Here is an 18,766-nt window from a genome sequence, read left to right on the forward strand (position 1 = left end):
GCCTTAGGAAGTCTGAGCTTCTCCCCGCGTGGCGCCTCCACCACACACGGCTTCATGGCCCTTTTTTTGCTTCTCTAATGGCCTGTTTTACCACTAGACCCACCTAGTTCTGATCTTTGATCTTCCCCACTGATCTGAGGGCTACCTGAGGGCATTGCCTGGTGTGTAGCATCCTTGGGTAAGTATTTGAACGAAAAAGTAAATACTACCCATTACCAAATATGTGTCCATAGTTATAAAAATTAACATTGTTCCAATGATTTACAAAACCTCGGGGCACCTGGGTGGCTCAGGTGGTAGAGCATCTGCTTGGCTCTGGTCGCGATCTCAGTCGTGAGATCATGGTCCTGGGTCCAGCTGGGGTCCCTGCTCGGTGGGGAGCCTGCTACGCCCCTGCTTGTGTGCATGCTCTCTCTCTCTCTGTCAAATAAATAAATGAAATTTTTTAAAAATGATTTACAAAATCTGATCACAGTAAAAATTCATGTGTATTTAGAAAGAATAAAAGAAAAGTTAAGATGATTTGTCCAATCATTTTTTTTTTTTCATAATCTCTACACCCAATGTGGAGGTGAAACCCACAACCTGGAGATCAAGAGTCCTGCACTCTTCTGACTGAGCCTGCCAGGGACCCCGGCCCCCCATTTATAAAATAAAAACAAACACTATTAAACTAGTCAGAAAAGTGTTCACTTATAATTCAGAAAAAAAAATTTTTAAATTTGATAGGTGAATATTTCGTGGCAATCAAAATGAAGAAGTTAGCAACAGTTTCAAATAAACTATTACTTCTAATTCTTAAATAGTGCATATACAAAAGCTTTATAGTGTGTTTTTGCCTGTTAATCCTAGAAATTTGTGATATTTATATTCTAAGCGGAAAAAAAAATCCAAATTTAAAAATAAAAGACTGAAAAGTCTTTGGGCATAAGATGAGGACTGAGGTACAGTGAGATATAAATATACATTGATTGATATTCAAGCTTTCCCTGGCAACAAGCATATATTTAGGCAAAATGTAGCTTCAAAAAATTCAATTAGTTGGGGCACCTGGGTGGCTCAGTAGGTTAAAGCCTCTGCCTTCAGCTCAGGTCATGATCTCAGGGTCCTGGGATCGAGCCCGGCATTGGGCTCTCTGCTCAGCGGGGAGCCTGCTTCCTCCTCTCTCTCTGCCTGCCTCTCTGACTACTTGTGATCTCTCTCTGTCAAATAAATAAATAAAATATTTAAAAAAAATTCAATTAGCATCTGGTTGAATATGACTAAACCCAGGGTTCAGAATTTTAACACAACCTGGGGACCAAAGGGGCAAGGGAGTGAGGGCCAGTTCCAGCAAAGTTGTGACCTATGGATTCCTGTGCGTAATGCATTGAGGTTACGAATACTGTAAACTCTACTTGTTTCTTGGCTTCTGTTACTAAACAAGCTGTACATAATTTGAGAAAACCCATTAATCTTTTTTTTTTTTTTGTAAAATAAGGGAATTGGACTAGATTCTTAAGTTTCTTTTTTGTTCTTTAATTCTATTGTTCTGAGCAGAAAATACTGTTACTACATTCAAGATATATATATATTAATGCAAATACATTAAGTATCAAAGGCCAAACTGTGGGGGGGGAACTTTTCCCTACTAACTTATTTCAGATATACAGCACAGAATAGTACAGTTTGCAAAATAATGCCAGTTTGATATTTATTGGTACACTTATTTTGGATTTTGTTTTTAGCTATAGGGAGTTGTTTTTCCCCCTTTCTCCTCAAGGCCTTAATTAATAAATGAGTTGTCAACACTCCTAAGAAACATTATTTAGAAATAGGGAATCTAGAAATAAACCCCAGAGATGCCCGATCCAACGCTCATAAAATTCCATCACGTGCTGTGTACCTTCCTTTGGAAAAGTTAGGACGATACAGAAGCCCGAAGGCTTGCTGCAGAAATAGGGAATGAATTCACTATAATCTTGCACTGGAGTACTTTGATCTGTATGAATGAAAATTTAAAAATTCTCTTCTGCTTCTAGTTTTATTCTTTTGCTCTTGTGATAATCCAGAACAACGTTTGGATTTTATTGTAATTCATCTACAGATTCTCCCATCTCAGAAAAGTGACGAATGAAATTTTAGAATAGAAATTAAGTAGTTTAATCACTGCAGAGTGGGTGAAGTGATTATACTCCAGGATAGCTAAAGAATAACGAGAGCCAGGCCAAGAGAAAAAAAAAAAAAAGATTAAAAATGCCTCGTTTTCTTTAACATTTTTATCCTCATCTCACATTGTCTCTCACCGTCATGCTCTACACAGTTGGTCATTAACACATTTCATGGAGTATATACTTTGGGTTTTCCTAAATTCTCTCCTAAAAATTAAGTAGCAATTACATTTTAAAGTGAGTACAAATAAATTAATTCATATCCTATAAAGTGTTTACAATTACTCTTGGTGAAAAGCCTATCCTTCTGCCCTCTTTTTCTTCCTCCCCCTTGGCTCTGCCCCAGGCCTGTCCAGTCAACGTGAGCTCTTCCTAAAGGAATGCTTTACATGTGAATGCCTTTAATTGACTCGGTTTACCAAACAAGGACAGGTAATAGCCCTCAAATCCCTGGGAAAATGTTTTAAACATCCAAGTTGTTTCCCCTTTCACTGGATCAGCTTTTCAAACTCCCTTGTTCTGATTCAGGAATTTATCTTAGTTAAGATTAGGATTTTCCTCTGGACCGATCCCGAAGATACTCCTGTGATCTAAGCGAGTGAGAGAAGGAGCGGGAAGGATGGGTAGAGAGAGAGAAAGGCTGGGAGGTTAATCCAGAAGGGAAGCAACAGGCCAAAAAATAAAAAAAATACAAATAAAAAAAAGCAACAAAAGACTGGGAGAAAAGCTTCAACATCAAATAGGCATAATACATATCAGAATTCCAAATTTCAGAGCTGGAAACCTCCATGCTGTTTTCCTTGACAACTATCATACGTGATTATCGTCAGTTATATCTAAGTCTTGGAAGGCAATTGCTCCATCTGATGACTGCTCTACCTATATTTGTTAAATTTTTACAAGTTAAATAAGTTGTATCTGCCCCCTTCCCGTGAGAGGGCAGCAGGAGTGTGCTCTAGGACTGCATTGTGATTTGACGCACTGGTATTCACACACCTAAAGGACAAAAGCAGGTTTGGGGCAGACTGTTTCGAGCAAATAAGAAATCATTCTTCCTTCAGCAGTTCTGATACAAAACTACACAAAGTAATTGCCATTAGCCTTATCGTGAAATAATCTTTTTTTGTTAAAGGTATAACTTGTGTGCTGAGACACACAAAAAACTTTGATTTGTGTCTCCGTGGATGTAAAGTACCAGAGAGGACCATCCAGACTCTGCTGTGTTCACTTTCTATCTTGGGAGACGTGAGAGACATTATTTTCTCAGAGTTGGTCATTGATTAAGTTTGTATTTTGTTGAACTCTGATACAGACTGATACTATGTATCTATCCAACTTAGGCAACTTCTTTTACCCCATAACCTTGATCTGTACAAAAAATAGGTTTAATGATACTATACCCTATTTAGAGTTGATGCATCATATGAAAAAAGTGCATGTAGTGAGTTAAGAACCCTTTATGACACATTAGTTAGCACTTAATCATGTTAGTTATTGTTATGGATCATTTGAATGCAAAACTACTATTATCATTGTTGGGTGGCGGCGGGGGCGTGCAGGAGGAACAACCGACTGGCCGCTGGGCCCCCTCTTCCAGGCCGCCCTCCTCCTTTCCCCACGACTCTCCCGCCGGAAGGACGGACGCGAGGACCCGGCCCCTAAGTAACCCGATACCTGTGCAGGGAACGGAACATCAGGACCCCCTGCCCTGCAGCCACCAAACACGTCACCACACACACTTGTGAACCCCAGTACCGTCCTCACATGGCTGCGGACCTCTGCCCTGTCTGAGCCCACATGAAAGACCCACCGACCCCCTCCGGCCCGACTTCCCCGACCCCCGCTCCGGAGGGGCGGACCTCGCCCGCCCGAGAGCCCCGAATAAGCCTTGCCTTGGCCTGCCTCGCCCGGTGTCCTGTGTCTCCCTGTAAAACCCTCATTAGCTGTCGCCCAGCAGGAGGAACGGAAAGCTAATTTGGGACATCAGTAAGCAAATATTTAATTTATACAAAAACTTCACTTTGGGGAGGAACTTTTTTTTCCCAGCAAGTTTTATCAGAGTTGAGAATGGGTAAGTTGTATAATTGTAGTTGCCTAAGAAAGTCAATTAGCGTATTTTATCCAACGAAGTTTTTTAATTCCTCAGTATTTGTCAACAATATTTCATTTGTAAATATAAAAGTTACTTCAAATAATGAAGTTACAAGTAGATGACCACATTTTAAACTCACTGCGCACATATGAATGTCATAATGGACTCATTTAAATCCACCTTTTTAAAGAAAGACCATAATTATTAGCTGCAAAATCTGTAGGGGGTTGAAAACATGATCTTTCTTTTATCATAATAGAAAAAATCATACCTAAAATCGAAGTACCTCTGTGAATCCTGGCTAAAAATAGCAACTGACTGGCAACCTCTGCACTCCGAGCAGTCTGCTGTCTGTAAGCCCACACATACGGAATGCACAAAAGTTGAAGAAAAACCCATGGAAACACTGACATTTAAGACAGAATATTCCAGGACTATGGAGGCATTTCTAATTAACATAGAACAGGATTCAGAAGCAATCAGCGCCCGCCCAAGTGACACAAGGTTGATAAACACATCATCACCAGACTCCTGTCTTTTCCGAGGCTCATAGGATTAGGAGTTGTGCCTATCAGGAAATTAATAAGTATGGGTGGTTTGTTTTTTTTTTTTTTTTTAAGGAAGCGAGAGGAATGAGTCTCATCTTTCTGCACCTCCTGTCCCCACACCCCTCGCCCCCCACCCTACTTCCATTTATTCTGGAATTCCACACTCTGGAAGATAAGGTACATTTTGTTTGTTGATTGACTCGGTTAGGAGCAGACCCTGGTGTTGTCTCAGCCATCTCTGTGGCTAAGAGTGGATCTAAGAAACCAAGCCCCGTAGGGAAGGAAGGAGAGAGCAAGACCCCCAGCAGCGATACACTGAAGCTCCCAGAGAAGAGGTTTTTGTGCGTTCTGCTGGTCAAAGTGACAGGATAGGGATAGACATAGGGTATGAGACAATTCCACATTAGAAAAGTCTAGATCACTGTTTAGATAAATGCTTCTTTAGTGTTGAGAAATTGGCTAAAATCAGTAATTATATGCTTGCCTTTGAATTTCTGGCCAGAAAAGAGGTTTTTGGGAACCCCTAGAGACCAGTGAACATAGCCAAGGTCGTTTCTCAAAATGTGGAGGTCGGCCAGCAGGTCTGTCTTCAGGCTGTATTTAGCAAACAAAATAAAATGAATTTGTTCTATAAAGGGGCATGCTTGAAAAATATTGAAGAATTAGGGAAGGAATTGATGAATTAGGGAAAGAGAAATCTTTTTTGAAGAATCTGAGGTCGAATATAGATCCGAAAAGTATGTTTACTAAATATAGAAAATTTTTCACAAACCATTGTGGCATTTAATACTGTCTCTGGGAGGAAACTAGTAGTATCTCTGATATCAACTTGACATTGTCATAAAAGTGTTTTTAGTTATATATAGTTCATGAAATATTTGGCTGAAAAATTCTTTTTGAAGTATTGATCTGTAAGAAGTTCTCACACAACAATTTAAATCGAGGAGTTACTGGTATATAGAAGACACGATGATTATTTTCTACTTAGGGATTCAACTGCGTTATTATCTGGAATAACTTTAAATTTTTAAAGTAATTGTTACTTATTTACATCTACTCCTTTGAAATAATTCTTAGAAATTGTTGGCATTAGGGACTAAATTCTTTCTTCCAAAAACTTACTTGTTGAAGCCTTACCCCACAATGTGACTGCATCTGGAGACAGTTCCTTAAGGAGGTAGTTAAGATGAAATGAGGTCATAAGTGTGGAACTGGGAGAAACATCAGGGATGCACACACAGAGAAAAGGCCCTGTGAGGACTCAGTCAGAAGCTGGGTATCTGCCAGCCCGGAAGGGAGGCCTAAAGAGAAACTGAACCAGCCAACACCTTGATCTCAAGCTTCCAGCATCCAGAAACATGAGAAAATTAATTTAATTGTTTAAGTCTCCCAGTCTGTGATATTTTTTATAGCAGCTCTAGCAGACTAATACAGTTAGGTTTTAGTCAGTTCTCAGAACTTGAATCTAAAGTGAAACTGAGAGAAAAATTTCCAAGAACTTTATAAATGGTCTGAGTATAAATTATCTCATTTTAAACACTTTCTTATTGATGAATAGGTCATTTCATTTACTCAAAATTTAAAACAAAGAAATATATTTCAATTTGCAAAAGAACAATTTGTGTTAACTAAAGAAAATACTGTATCTGAGGTTAAATTAAAATGCATTAAAAAGGCCTTCCAGGGGCACCTGGGTGGCTCAGTCATTAAGCGTTTGCCTTTGGCTTAGGTCATGATCCCAGGGTCCTGGGTTCGAGTCTCACGTAGGGATCCCTGCTCAGCAGGAAGCCTGCCCCTCCCTCTCCCACTCCCCCTGCTTGTGTTCCCTCTCTCGCTGTCTCTTTCTCTGTCAAATAAATAAGTAAAATCATTAAGGGAAAAAAAAAGGCCTTCCTTAGATTATTTTAACAAATGGCATAAATCTATCTCAAAAAAGATCTATGGTATCTGCCTGAAGGCATTGGAAAGATGAATAGCATAATATTAAGCCATTAAATGTAGCAGTTTAAAAAATGCTATGATTAATAGCTGAGTTCTGGAGTCACATGCTCACCTTTTTGGAAGCAGAGACTGACTCAAATACCAACCTACTCTCTGTTTGCTCTACTAATCATCGAACCTTCAGTTGTGATTCCAAAAGCTATAAAATGTAATAGATGCTAACATTCCTAAGAGAGCTTTCAGAATGAGACCACTGAAAATAATTTTCATGGAGTGGTTGAAGTTAATCAAATCTGTTATTTCATGTTTTTAAAAGATCCTATCTTTCCAAGATAGGGAATATAAGATACAGATCTGTCTTTTGTATCAAGATCAGCTTGATTAAAAGAATCATTGATTTTTTTTTTTTAAAGATTTTATTTACTTGAGAGAGAGCAAGAGAGATTGAGAGACTGAGTCTCGGAAGGCGTAGTAGACCACCCGCAGGGAGCTACCTGGGGCTCTAGCCCGGGACCCTGGATCATGACCTGAGCTGAAGGCAAACACTTAACCGGCTGAGCCACCCAGGCTTCCTAAAAGAAGCATTTATTTATTTATTTATTTATTTATTTTTAAAAAGTTTTTTTTTTAATTTATTTATTTGAGAGACAGAGATCTCAAGTAGGCAGAGAGGCAGGCAGAGAGAGAGAGGAGGAAGCAGGCCCCCTGCAGAGCAGAGAGCCCGATGTGGGGCTCGATCCCAGGAACCTGGGATCACGACCTGAACAGAAGGCAGAGGCCTTAACCCACCTAGTCACCCAGGCGCCCCAAGAATCATTTAAATTGCTGGTTCTGGATGAGATCGAAGTTCTTTCATGACATTATAACTTAGTGTTCATAATGCATATCTTGGAAAAATCTCTTATTTATTGAACTACTATTTTTTCCAAACTGTAACAGTAACATTACAATGAACTGGATGAAAGTATAGCTCAAATAGGCTAATGCTCGTAATTATTTTTCTTCTTCTTTTGATAATTTTTTTAAAAGGAAAGAAGTGGGCAAGCATGGAGAGGCAGCCGTCTCTGTGGTGAAGGGTGTGCTGATGCTTTTGCCAAGTTTCACATATTTGCCCCCAGCTACAAAGAGCTCAGCCGGCCAAGACCCTCTACTGCAAGAATACACTGAAACTGACTGAAATTCTTGTCAACCGCTTCCAGGAGGAAAATACATCATTAAGGGCTTCGTATGACTGAATTAGGAGTCCAGACTCAACGGGAGATAATATGAATTTACTTTCCAAGAGTATATATGTTTAAGTGGTACCTTCAGGAAAAGAAAAAGAATTTTGAAATGTTCATGAAAGGGATATAAGACAGCAGAGTGTGGGGGAATGTTAGTGTTCAGACAAGGAATGAAAGAAAATTCCTAATATGTAGTCCTAAATTATTTACACATAAATATATCAATCCTACATGTTTAGGAGTTTAAGTGGACATATTAAATATTGAATGCTTTGCAGGGGTTTTGAGAATTAATTGAGTTAAGGGTTTCAAACCCATTGGAGAGCTTCCTCTGAACGCAGTAAATGTTGACTTCTGAATGCTGACTTACGGGAATTTGCATGTTGGCTCTTAGCTAGACTATCTAAGCCAAGAATAGATTAGTCCTAGGAGTTACGTAGAGCAGTAGCAAGACCTCCCATGCGGAAGTAGCTATCCTCATTTTTGCCTATTTGAAAATAACTTTATTAGGAAATATCATCCACTTTCTTTATTGCCATGCGACTCACATGGAACCACAGGATACTTTGAATCAAGCAGCTAATACCGTCGTTCACTTACTATTTCCATAAATCCAAACACTTTGAAACCTACTCTTGGTTCCATACAATCGAAATATCTTAATTATCAGTAAGACTAATAAACAACCAAGACTTAAAGAGCTCTTTTTCATGTAACTGAAACCTTAAATCTTAAATCGTTAGACCCCAGAAGCCTATGGATATCAAGTCATATCAGGTCATTTCTGATTTTGTCTGCCCCTTGGAATATATGACCTCCAGCATCCTGCAAAGTCTTAAGTGTCTCTTGAAATCTCTAAAGAGAGCGTCGCAAGCCAGTCTCCTTCCCAGGACCCACCGACACTTTCTTCCTCCGGCATGCCACTGCCTTCGTCTAGGCCCTCTGCCCCTGGAATCCCTGCAAGTGACCTGAATCTTGCCATGTCTTCTTACTTCAATGTGACAACAATATCACAAAAACTATGCCCTAATCCTCTCAAAGTCTTCAAATCTAGCAGTGCCAGAGTCCTGTGTTCTATGCAGAATGGTAGAAAATGGCTTCTTTTTAAATAAATAAATAAAAGACTTCTAAGTTTACCCTCTGCTGTATTGTCACCTGAGTTCTAAAACAGCACAATTCCTGACCAGAATTTTACTAATTTTCTCATGAAAATGTTCCCTCCATCTTCGGGTCCTTGGAATCTCCAAACCAGTTCAAACGTCCAGTGAAGGATAGGTTCGTGCCACACCATGAATTTTTATGTCTTCCTCGTCTTAAGTTAGGCCTCAGCAAAACAGACCAAACAGCCTCTGTCTCCTCCTTCAGCAACATTCCAAGTCCTCTGTGTGCTTCAAGCACCTACAAGCGGGTGGAGGTCGTAGGAAGACTAGGCATCTCGTCCCGGTTCCTCTCCTTAATAAAAGGAATTCATCGAGGTAGCATTCAATAATCTATTATCAAAGTATAAAAAAATAGATACACTATCTAAATATCTAAATACTATCTAAAATAACTTACTATAAACCGAGGTTTAACTTGATGTTATTTATAACAGTTACAGTCAGGATTATAGGATAATTTACATGGTAAGAGCTACCATTTATTGTGTACTGTGTGCTAAGCACTGTCAGGCACGATAGGCGTGCTATCATATTCAGTTCTGAGGGAAACAAATCATTACATTCTTTCTCTTACTTTTTCCAGATAAGGAAATTAAAGCTCAGAGTTATCTCACTAGTGAAGTCAGCAAGGTAAGGGTCCAAGCCGAGATTCCCTGACTCCTGAACATACATTCTTAACCAGAACTACTTCTGGACCCTGTTATAGTTCACTTCCCCCAGTAGTCACTGGTTATCTAGATACTTATCAGTACTATTTTGAAGTTTATATGAGGCACATGCTGCCCCCCGCCCCGTAGAACCATCACTAGAAGATCCGTGTTACAGAGCACTTGCTTACTATGTGCCCACCAGCGTGGCCGCTCTCCTGAGAGAGGATACGGATGTAAGGAAGCCTTACTGTTCCTTCACATTCGCCTTGGTTTCTTTGCTTCTGGTAAGAGTATTAGCGTATACTTCAAGAAAAAAATGGACCATATTAAAAAATACTATGCAACTTCTGCCTTAAAATTGTTCATTTTAGCAATCACATACAGTTTTAAATCTTTCTGACTCCAGAAAATATCTTTTTTTTTTTCAGAATTAGTAAAAGAGTATGTAACATGATTTTTGGAAAATGACGTAGCAAGAAAGCCTTCAGATAGGCATACCAGAGTGACCAGCTAACAGCTGAAGAGAATTAATCATAGAAGACACTTCTAACTTTTTTACATTTTATCTTGATACTAGTGAAACACAGTAAGTACCCATATTTTTACATACAATTCTAGTGAAACACAGACTGTTGGAATGATTTAAAACAGAACACGTCAGACAAAACTGAATCAATGCCATTCATAGAAATTAAAGTTAAAAGAACCTAATGGTTTCATTAATAGCAATAATAATAATAGTAATAAAAGCTTTTATTTGATGAGACCCAATTATATACATGTTGCCTTTATTATTTTGTTTAAATGTCATCATTTCACAATATAAACAAGATTAAGTAGGTACAAAACCTTTGCTTTATAGGAAGACACTCAGGACAGTGGATGGGAAATGTGCTGACCACATTAATGCAAATGGTCAGGCAGAGACCAGACTAGAAACATCAGCACTTGATGTGAGCCCAGTTAGAAAATAATTGGACAAATTCAGTGGACACTGAATTGGACAAGAACCCAAAACAGGGTGATTTCTTGAAGTTCAGACTGAACAGGATGTGACTGGGGACGTCGTGGAAAAGATTTATCAACTTTGACAACAGCGACAGCCTAAGGATAACAAGGTCCTTGACCAGAGATGCTTGAAGTTCCAAGTTCATCATGTAAGAGAACATCCAGAACGAGGAGAAAAGTTAAGTTTATGTGAAGAATGGAGTGTTGTTTAAGATAAGTTCTAAAAGGCATAATTACGTATTTGTAGGCATTATGTGGAATAGTCAATACATGTATATTGAAGAGAAACAGATATTAATTTTGGTTATGACAAAGGTTACTATTTTCTTTCTTTTAACCATTTTTTTTAATTTTCCTATTTCTCTGTTTTTCATTTCAGAAATGTGGAGGGTTGAATCAAAAATCTGTAAGGAGGGCACCTGGGTGGCTCCGTTGGTTAAGCAGCTGCCTTCAGCTCGGGTCATGATCCCGGAGTCCCAGGATCGAGTCCCGTGTTGGGTCCTTGCTCAGCAGGGAGTCTGCTTCTCACTCTGACCCTCCCTCCTTGTGCTCTGTCTCTCATTTTCTCTTTCTTTCTCAAATTAAAAAAAAATCTGTAAGGATATTTCTGGCCCTACAAAGCTATAAAGCTGTTATATTAGAATATTAAATATAAAGCTTTTTAATGCTCTGTGCCAAGGAATGGCATCTAAGACTTCCAACTTAAAGAATGGTAATAGAGAGAATAGAAATTACAATTCACATTACAATATTTAGGTAGGTAGAGCTTATCAGAGAAAACTTGAACATCTCTGTTCCCTACAAAATTTTGCAAAGATTAATATGACCTTCAAAGACAGTAATAGAAAATAATAATAGAATGTAATAGAAGAATCTTTCTTTTTTCTTTTTTAAGATTGATTTATTTATTTATTCAGAGAGAGTGTGTGCATGTCTGCATGCAGGGGAAGGGCAGAGGCACCCCCGGAGAGGGGGCAGAAGAGCGGGAGAGGGAGAGAACCCTCAAGCAGACTCCCCGCTGAGTGGAGAGCCCCACACGGGCTCCATTCCAGGACCCTGAGATCATGATATAAGCCCAAACCCAGAGTTGGATGCTTAATTGACTGAGTCACCCAGAAGTCACCCTAGAAGAATTTTCTGGCTACAAAGATATATAGAACTTTCCAAACCATTTTACATTATAAAATGTAAACCAAAAAAATAGTCTTAGTTTTTTAACTTAATATGTCTGTATGAACACACTTTTTTCTCTTCGTTTTTATTGCATGAATTTTTTTTTCTTAGAACGCATTTGAAGTTCAGCTAATGTTCTCCAAAGTTACACATATGTATGTATGTTTGTATACAAGTTTCCACCAAGTATCCTAGCAAATGTAATACAGAATCTGAGATGTTATAGAAGTATTGAACAGTATTCTTCCCTTGTTAAGAAAACACAAAACTTATCTTAATAGGATACTGTCGAGGAATATTTTTATGATCTGGATATAACCATAAATTCTAAGGTCCAATGTGATTCAGAAAATTTATACTTTTGATGGAGAAAAAATGTGATTCAGAAGATTTACACTTATGATGGGAAAAGTATTTCATGATTTCATATGTGTTTGTGTGTTAGTGTTTCCAGTGAGGCAGAAGCCTGTGTGTTACACCCCCGTCTGGATCCTTCACTGAATGTCCGAAGACTTCAGAAAAAATTGAGAGTAAATAGGGAATAATAAACTTTTTCTGGAAATAAGTAACTAAGATTAGCACATCTATAAAGTGGAATCCCAAATGATTTAAAGTTGGAGTTTATTACTAATTATGCAGTAAATGTGAAAAACAAGTTTACTCTATTTTGGAGATAATAAAAAATAATAAATTTAGCATGGCATAATTTGTTCCCTATAGGTAGAGGCTATTCTGTTTAAAGTTTCATTACCAGTAGCCAACTTTTATTTTTATAATATGTATATGCCACCTGGGTGGCTCAATGGGTTAAGCCTCTGCCTTCGGCTCAGGTCATGATCCCAGGGTCCTGGGATCGAGTCCCGCATTGGGCTCTCTGCTCAGCGGGGAGCCTGCTTCCCCCTCTCTCTGCCTGCCTCTCTGTCTACTTGTGATCTCTCTCTGTCAAATAAATAAATAAAATCTTTAAAAAATTTATGAATATGCTCAACAAGGGAATTCTTTACATTGGGAACTGATAGTTATCGGTTACTTAAATTTCTCTTACTTTTTGGTGGCACGTAGACAAAACATTTGACAGAAGTGTTGAATTTTCATCTGGTGGTTTTGGGGTCATATAAAACAGCCTAAAGCAAATAAAAGTGTCTAAAGGCTGGCTTGAATTAACTAATTGTCACTAAGTCTATTTGCCAGGTTACTGAATCACAGCTTTCGTTCCCTTCAAATCCAGAGTCTGTTTCTCACGGCAGCAAACTTGAGACTCAGCGTATTAAAAGCTACAGCCGTTTGTGTGGGTTTCCTTTGTCTAGTATCTGCAGCAGTCTGAGAGGGCAAGGAGCTCTAGCCACGGCAGGAATTTCCTGTAAATTACAATAAATGACCGCGCTTTCCTCACCGTCCACATCCTTTTTAATTCCTAAGTCCTAGGCATTTTTCCATCCTTTAGGTAGAAATTTCCTCACTCGTACAGAAGCAGTACATGTAAATGTTTTTCGGTTTTTTAATATCTCATGGACATACAAGTAATATGTCATTGAATAAATTAGCAGGACGCGTACGTTAATGCAGCCAGCCACAAAGTGGAAGACTTGCCCAACTGCTCAACTGGCACTTATCTTTTTTTTTTTTAATTTTTAAATATTTTATTTACTTATTTGAGAGGGAGAGAGTGAGTGGGGGAGAGGCAGAGGCAGAGGGAGAAGCAGGCTCGCTGCTCACAGGGACCCCGGCGCGGGGCTCATCCCAGGAGCCCGGTCGTGAGGCAGATGCTGAACCAACGGAGCCCCGGGCGCCCCCCAGTCCAGCATTTACAAGTGTGATGTGACCGATGGAATAACATAAACGGAAAATGAAAGAATCTCAGAAACAGGTTAGATTGGGCCGTTTAGGAAGAGCAGGCTGGGAACTCATCGCAGTCCTGATGGGTATAAATGAAGAGGCAAAATCAAGGTGATGGTGTCCCTTGCAACACTTGGGCTGAACTCTGCCTATTTTGGAGAGAGGAAAAGTTTGGCAAAAGCGATGTATTCCATAAAAAGATAAAGAATTTGCTTTGAAAAGGAGCTTAAGGAAGGCCTGGGAGATGGGAGGAAGACAGACGAAGCAAGAATAAAATATTGAAGCTGAACAAAGAATGTTTTCTGTGGGGGCGGGGAAGGTGCTTTCTTTTCATGTGGGGTTTTCCTGCCTAGGGGAAGTCCGCCTCACATCCACCATTAGAATCCGTCTGGAGTCTGATAGACTCTGCCTGACATCTGGCCCGAAGTATCCGAGTCTTAGTCATAAGCACGGGTCCATCCCACTGAACAAGGTTTCAAATATAAAAATTCCTTCATTGTAGGTGTTCCTGTTCAATGGATTGCTGATTTTATGAGTCAGTGCATTTTGGTAAATGTTAGGGAGTTTCACCACATCTAACGGAAACCTCTTACGTTTTTTGCAAATGTATAATGTTCTTCATTATCAAAAATGAAACTTCATTATCAAAAAATAAAAGTAAGCTCTTTGTTACTGATCATAAATTACAAATATAGGCTATTCACAATAGAATTATAAGCCCAGGTTCAAAGGAACTTTCTTACCCTCCTTATAATTTGTTATCCTTCATAACAAAAGAGAAGCCTTTTTGGTATGTTCTGATCCATCGCTTATAAAGCCTTATATTTATCGTTGACTGGGAACACCCACAGCTCGCTTCCCTGCAATAGATGTGGTATCTAGTCCCATTATCCCAGATGCATCTTACGGTAGGTGAGCCAGAAGGATAAGGAAAGGTGGGAGGTAGGTCACTGAATAGTTGAACGTTTGAAGGACGGCAGTGTTTCTTCCCTTCCCGTAAAGTGCCTGCGCGGCTGCCAGGCCAGTCACTTCTAATCTTTTCATAGAAGAGTTTTCAAGCAAGTCTTCCCTGCTCAAAATCTTCTATGCAACAAAATATGCACCTCGGTGAAATTTTATTTAAAAAATTTCCCATCCAAATGACTGTCAGTGAAAGTTTTTAAAACTCCTACTTGATTGCATTACTATTACAATTATAATTCTCTTATAAGCATAAAATAATTTTTTGTAAATAGACACTGTATTAGTAGATGAAAAACTAAAACGTATGAAGATGCTTAATTATCTTCCCAGTAATGTATAGGTGTAATGCAATCAAGATAATGAATGATTCTGAAGTTTGACTGAACCAATAAAAGACAAATGGACCTTAGAATCCAAATAATTTTTTTGAAGATTTTATTATTTATTTATTTGAAAGAGGGAGAGAACAAGAGACCGCAGAGCAGGGGGAGCAGCAGAGGGAGAAGGAGAAGCAGCTTCGCACGGAGCAGATACGGAGCTGGATCCCAGGACCCTGGGATCATGACCTGAGCCAAAGGCAGACGCCTAACAGACTGAGACACCCAGGCGTCCCTCCAAGATAATTTTGTTAACAGAATTTAGTAAGTATGATAATTTAGTTAAATTTAAAATCAGTAATAGAAAAGATTAACTATTTAGTGAAAAGTGTAGATAAACCTGCCCGTCCACTTGGAGGAAAAGTTTATATCTGAGATTCAATTTCAGTCAGATTAAGATTTAAATGTGAATGTGGACTATCAAGTTATTACAAATGTAAAAATTAGTATTGTTGCCATGTTGGGACACAAAAGAATTTTTAGTCAGATTATTAAACGTAGTGATAACTACAAACTAGACCCTCTGTTGCCGATATTCAGTTTAGCCAGAGATAGTCTCCTTGTTTTTTTCTCTTTCCCACCTCTTTGTTTTCTTTAAGATTTTATTTATTTATTTGACAGAGAGAGATCACAAGTAGGCAGAGAGAGAGGAGGAAGCAGGCTCCCCACTGAGCAGAGAGCCTGATGCGGGACTCGATCCCAGGACCCCGAGATCATGACCTGAGCCGAAGGCAGAGGCTTAACCCACTGAGCCACCCAGGCGCCCCTCTTTCCTGCCTCCTAACCATCAGTTCTATTTCAGAGTCTAACGGATGAAAGAAGTGCAAAAATGTTCAAAGTTAGAATTGAGCTATGACAAAGCACTTTATTTGTTACAGAGAACTTCAGATAGTATTTAATCTTGTTCCTGTCTTTAATTCAGCATAGTTACGTTCAGAGGTTCTAGAATCTCAGTGCTGAATGGACCTGAGAAGTCTTATAGAGAAACTTGCTCATTTTACAGATTTGGAAAGTAGGCGTTTAGGAGACTTTTTGCCTCCTAAGCCACAGCTGGGATGGATGAGCTAAGAGTATGAGTTTCCTGAGTTTCGTTTCATTAGGTTGAAATTAAACCATAGATGAGTCAAGCTAATATGATAGCATTTGTATTTTTTTATCTCCCCAGAGACAATTTTTCAACATCTTTCCTGCTGGAATTTAAACACATATTCACTTTAACTGTACTTGTTTAAAATAAAATTTTAAATACTGCAAAAGAGGCAAGAAACTCCCCCCCCCAAAAAAATCTTACAAAACTCCTTAAGTCAGAGATAATCTAACGAAAAGACTTTAAATTTGTACCTTTCATTTTCCAGCCACTTCCAATTCGTGTCCTTTACAGTATTCCAAAAGATGTTAAAATTTATTAAGTTAGAAAGACACTTAGAAAACATATTTATAATCCTCTTAAATTCCACAGGAAGATGCCTGGTACTGTTCATCTTGACAGAGGACTGTGGAGGTCAAAATCAGTCTCTGCCTAGTAGTGACTTTTCTTCCATTTTATGCTCTTTCCTCCATATCTTCATTAAGCAAATTTGGGGCTTATAAAAATTGATCTGGCTCCATTTCACATAAAAAAGCTCAGGAAGAGAAATTCAGCTGTCAGAGATGAGTAGGCATTTCGAGCGTTCAGACCTCTGCACAGGACGGTGAGTCATGTGAAGCGTAGTGTGCAAAGGAAGCGGACACACACGGAGGAGAACAATGATGAGTTCTGAAAACCTGCTGTGGGACAGGACAGTGATGGAGGGTCTATTTCTGGGCCCAGCAGGATGACTTGGGAATTTAAAAAGCAGAAGAAGGAATTATGTCATTAGCTTTGAATTTAAGATGAAATTCTTTAGGAGGCTTTTTTCATTAACGCTATTACAGTTTATCAGGATGGTACATGATTGAATTGCTTAAATACTTTGCCGTCTAAAAATAAGTTAGGACAGGAAAACTACTTCAATTCTGCCAGGGAAGGGGCTGTGAGGTGTAATAATAATTGCATAATTACTATTACTGACATGGAAGTAAAATGCTAAATGTGAGGTGAAAGACGTGTGTGTCTGCGGCAGGAATCTCTTCGGGGCACCCGAGCCCAGTGCTCCTCATCGCTGCCCAGGACTGAAATGGAAACTGGTCGGCCAGGGAGTTCTAAAAATAGTCTCTAGAACAACTTAAATCTTTACAACAGCTTACCCCCCATTTTCCTGTTCTCTTATTGACAAGTGATATCCTCTTACGTTCCAATTATGGGAAAGTTTTACAAGCATTTGCGGGAATAGAACGGCGACTATGTGATTCAGAAAAGAAAGAACTCTACAGAGGAATGTCATTTAGTTCAAATGAGCAACCTAGTTCCATTATTTAATAACATTAAACATCATTTGTTTTCTATGTATGTCTATATAGAAATATAGTTATAATAAGTTAGCTACAGACATTACATATGTGCACATATGAACACATGTATGCTTGTGTGTGTGTGTGTGTGTGTGTGGTGTTTGTGGCAAATATTACCAAATTACTAACATTGCTAAATCTGATAGGACCTATTTAAATTAATTTAACACTCCTAGTTCTCTGGCCAAGGTAACAAGAATTTAGGAGCTAAATTCATAACCTAAGGCCCAGGAAATGACTTCATAAGGTTCCTGGACGTCCATAAGTCCATCTCCAATAGTTTGTTGGACTGTCTTTCAAAGTTTTCCTTTATTGGGGAGGTACTTGGCATTTAGTTATAAGTCAGTCTGTGAAATCTTCCTTGCTATTGTTAACATGTTCGTATTATTGTCAGCTCCACTGGAAATCCCACATGTTCCTCTCCTTAGGCCCTGAATGTTCTTTTGTAATGTAGACAGTACCTGAACGTAGGGCCATCCAAAGTCTGGACAGGTGCCAGCACGAATGGTTGCTGAATCATCGTAGAGCCCTGAAGGACAAGAGAACATTCCTGTCAACTTGGCAGTATTGTTAGAGAATAAAATTACTAGTGAATAGTGATTTTACAGAATTTAACTTAAAGTTATATCCTAGTGTGGGCTCTTTTGTTCAAACCATAAACCCCTGTATTTTAAATGTTGAATTTTAATGGGAAGTTGGGAGGATGTTTCAGACACTTTCAGGCGGCCATCACGCTAACCTGGAGGTGATCAAGAACTTTGCTCTTGGCACATTATTTTTAATGATGAAGATTTTAAGGGACACCAACCTGAAGGATGGTCCCTGTTGTTCAAGATCTTGGCAGTAGGAAGAGGTAGCCCTGCAATGTTCAGGGGAAAGTTTGCCCCTGGAAGAAAGGAAGGCCCTGTCAGTGGTTCTGGGAATGGGATGATGCAGCCGGCTCAGAGTACACAGAGAGGGTCAGTGTGGTCAGGGCGGAGTGAGTGCGGGGCAGAGAGTGTCCCAGACCTTGTCAAAGAGGAAGGCAGAGCCTAGATCATGGCAGTTTAGCATTTAACTTTCTTTAAACATAGGACATTACCAAAAAGCGAGATTCCCCCACCACTGAGTGAGGACTTAATGTATGTAAATGGGGTTCATATGCCTCTTTTTGGACTCAAACTAATGTTGTGCGCAAGATATGGCCGTACGAGGATTTAATCCTGCTTTGCATTT

The 18,766-nt window shown here is 39.2% G+C and overlaps 1 protein-coding gene across 1 annotated transcript in view; it reads right to left on the reverse strand.

The window, feature by feature from the left end:
- Window positions 1–18,766, reverse strand: part of CALCRL (calcitonin receptor like receptor) — a 93,946-nt gene that overhangs the window by 55,390 nt on the left and 19,790 nt on the right. The window contains exon 2 of the mRNA XM_044241121.1: window positions 18,013–18,080. The gene's annotated coding sequence lies outside the window, so the exon portion shown is untranslated. The remainder of the gene's footprint in view (window positions 1–18,012; window positions 18,081–18,766) is intronic.

Source organism: Neovison vison, chromosome 3, assembly GCF_020171115.1.
Source record: "Neovison vison isolate M4711 chromosome 3, ASM_NN_V1, whole genome shotgun sequence".
NCBI lineage: Eukaryota > Metazoa > Chordata > Mammalia > Carnivora > Mustelidae > Neogale > Neogale vison.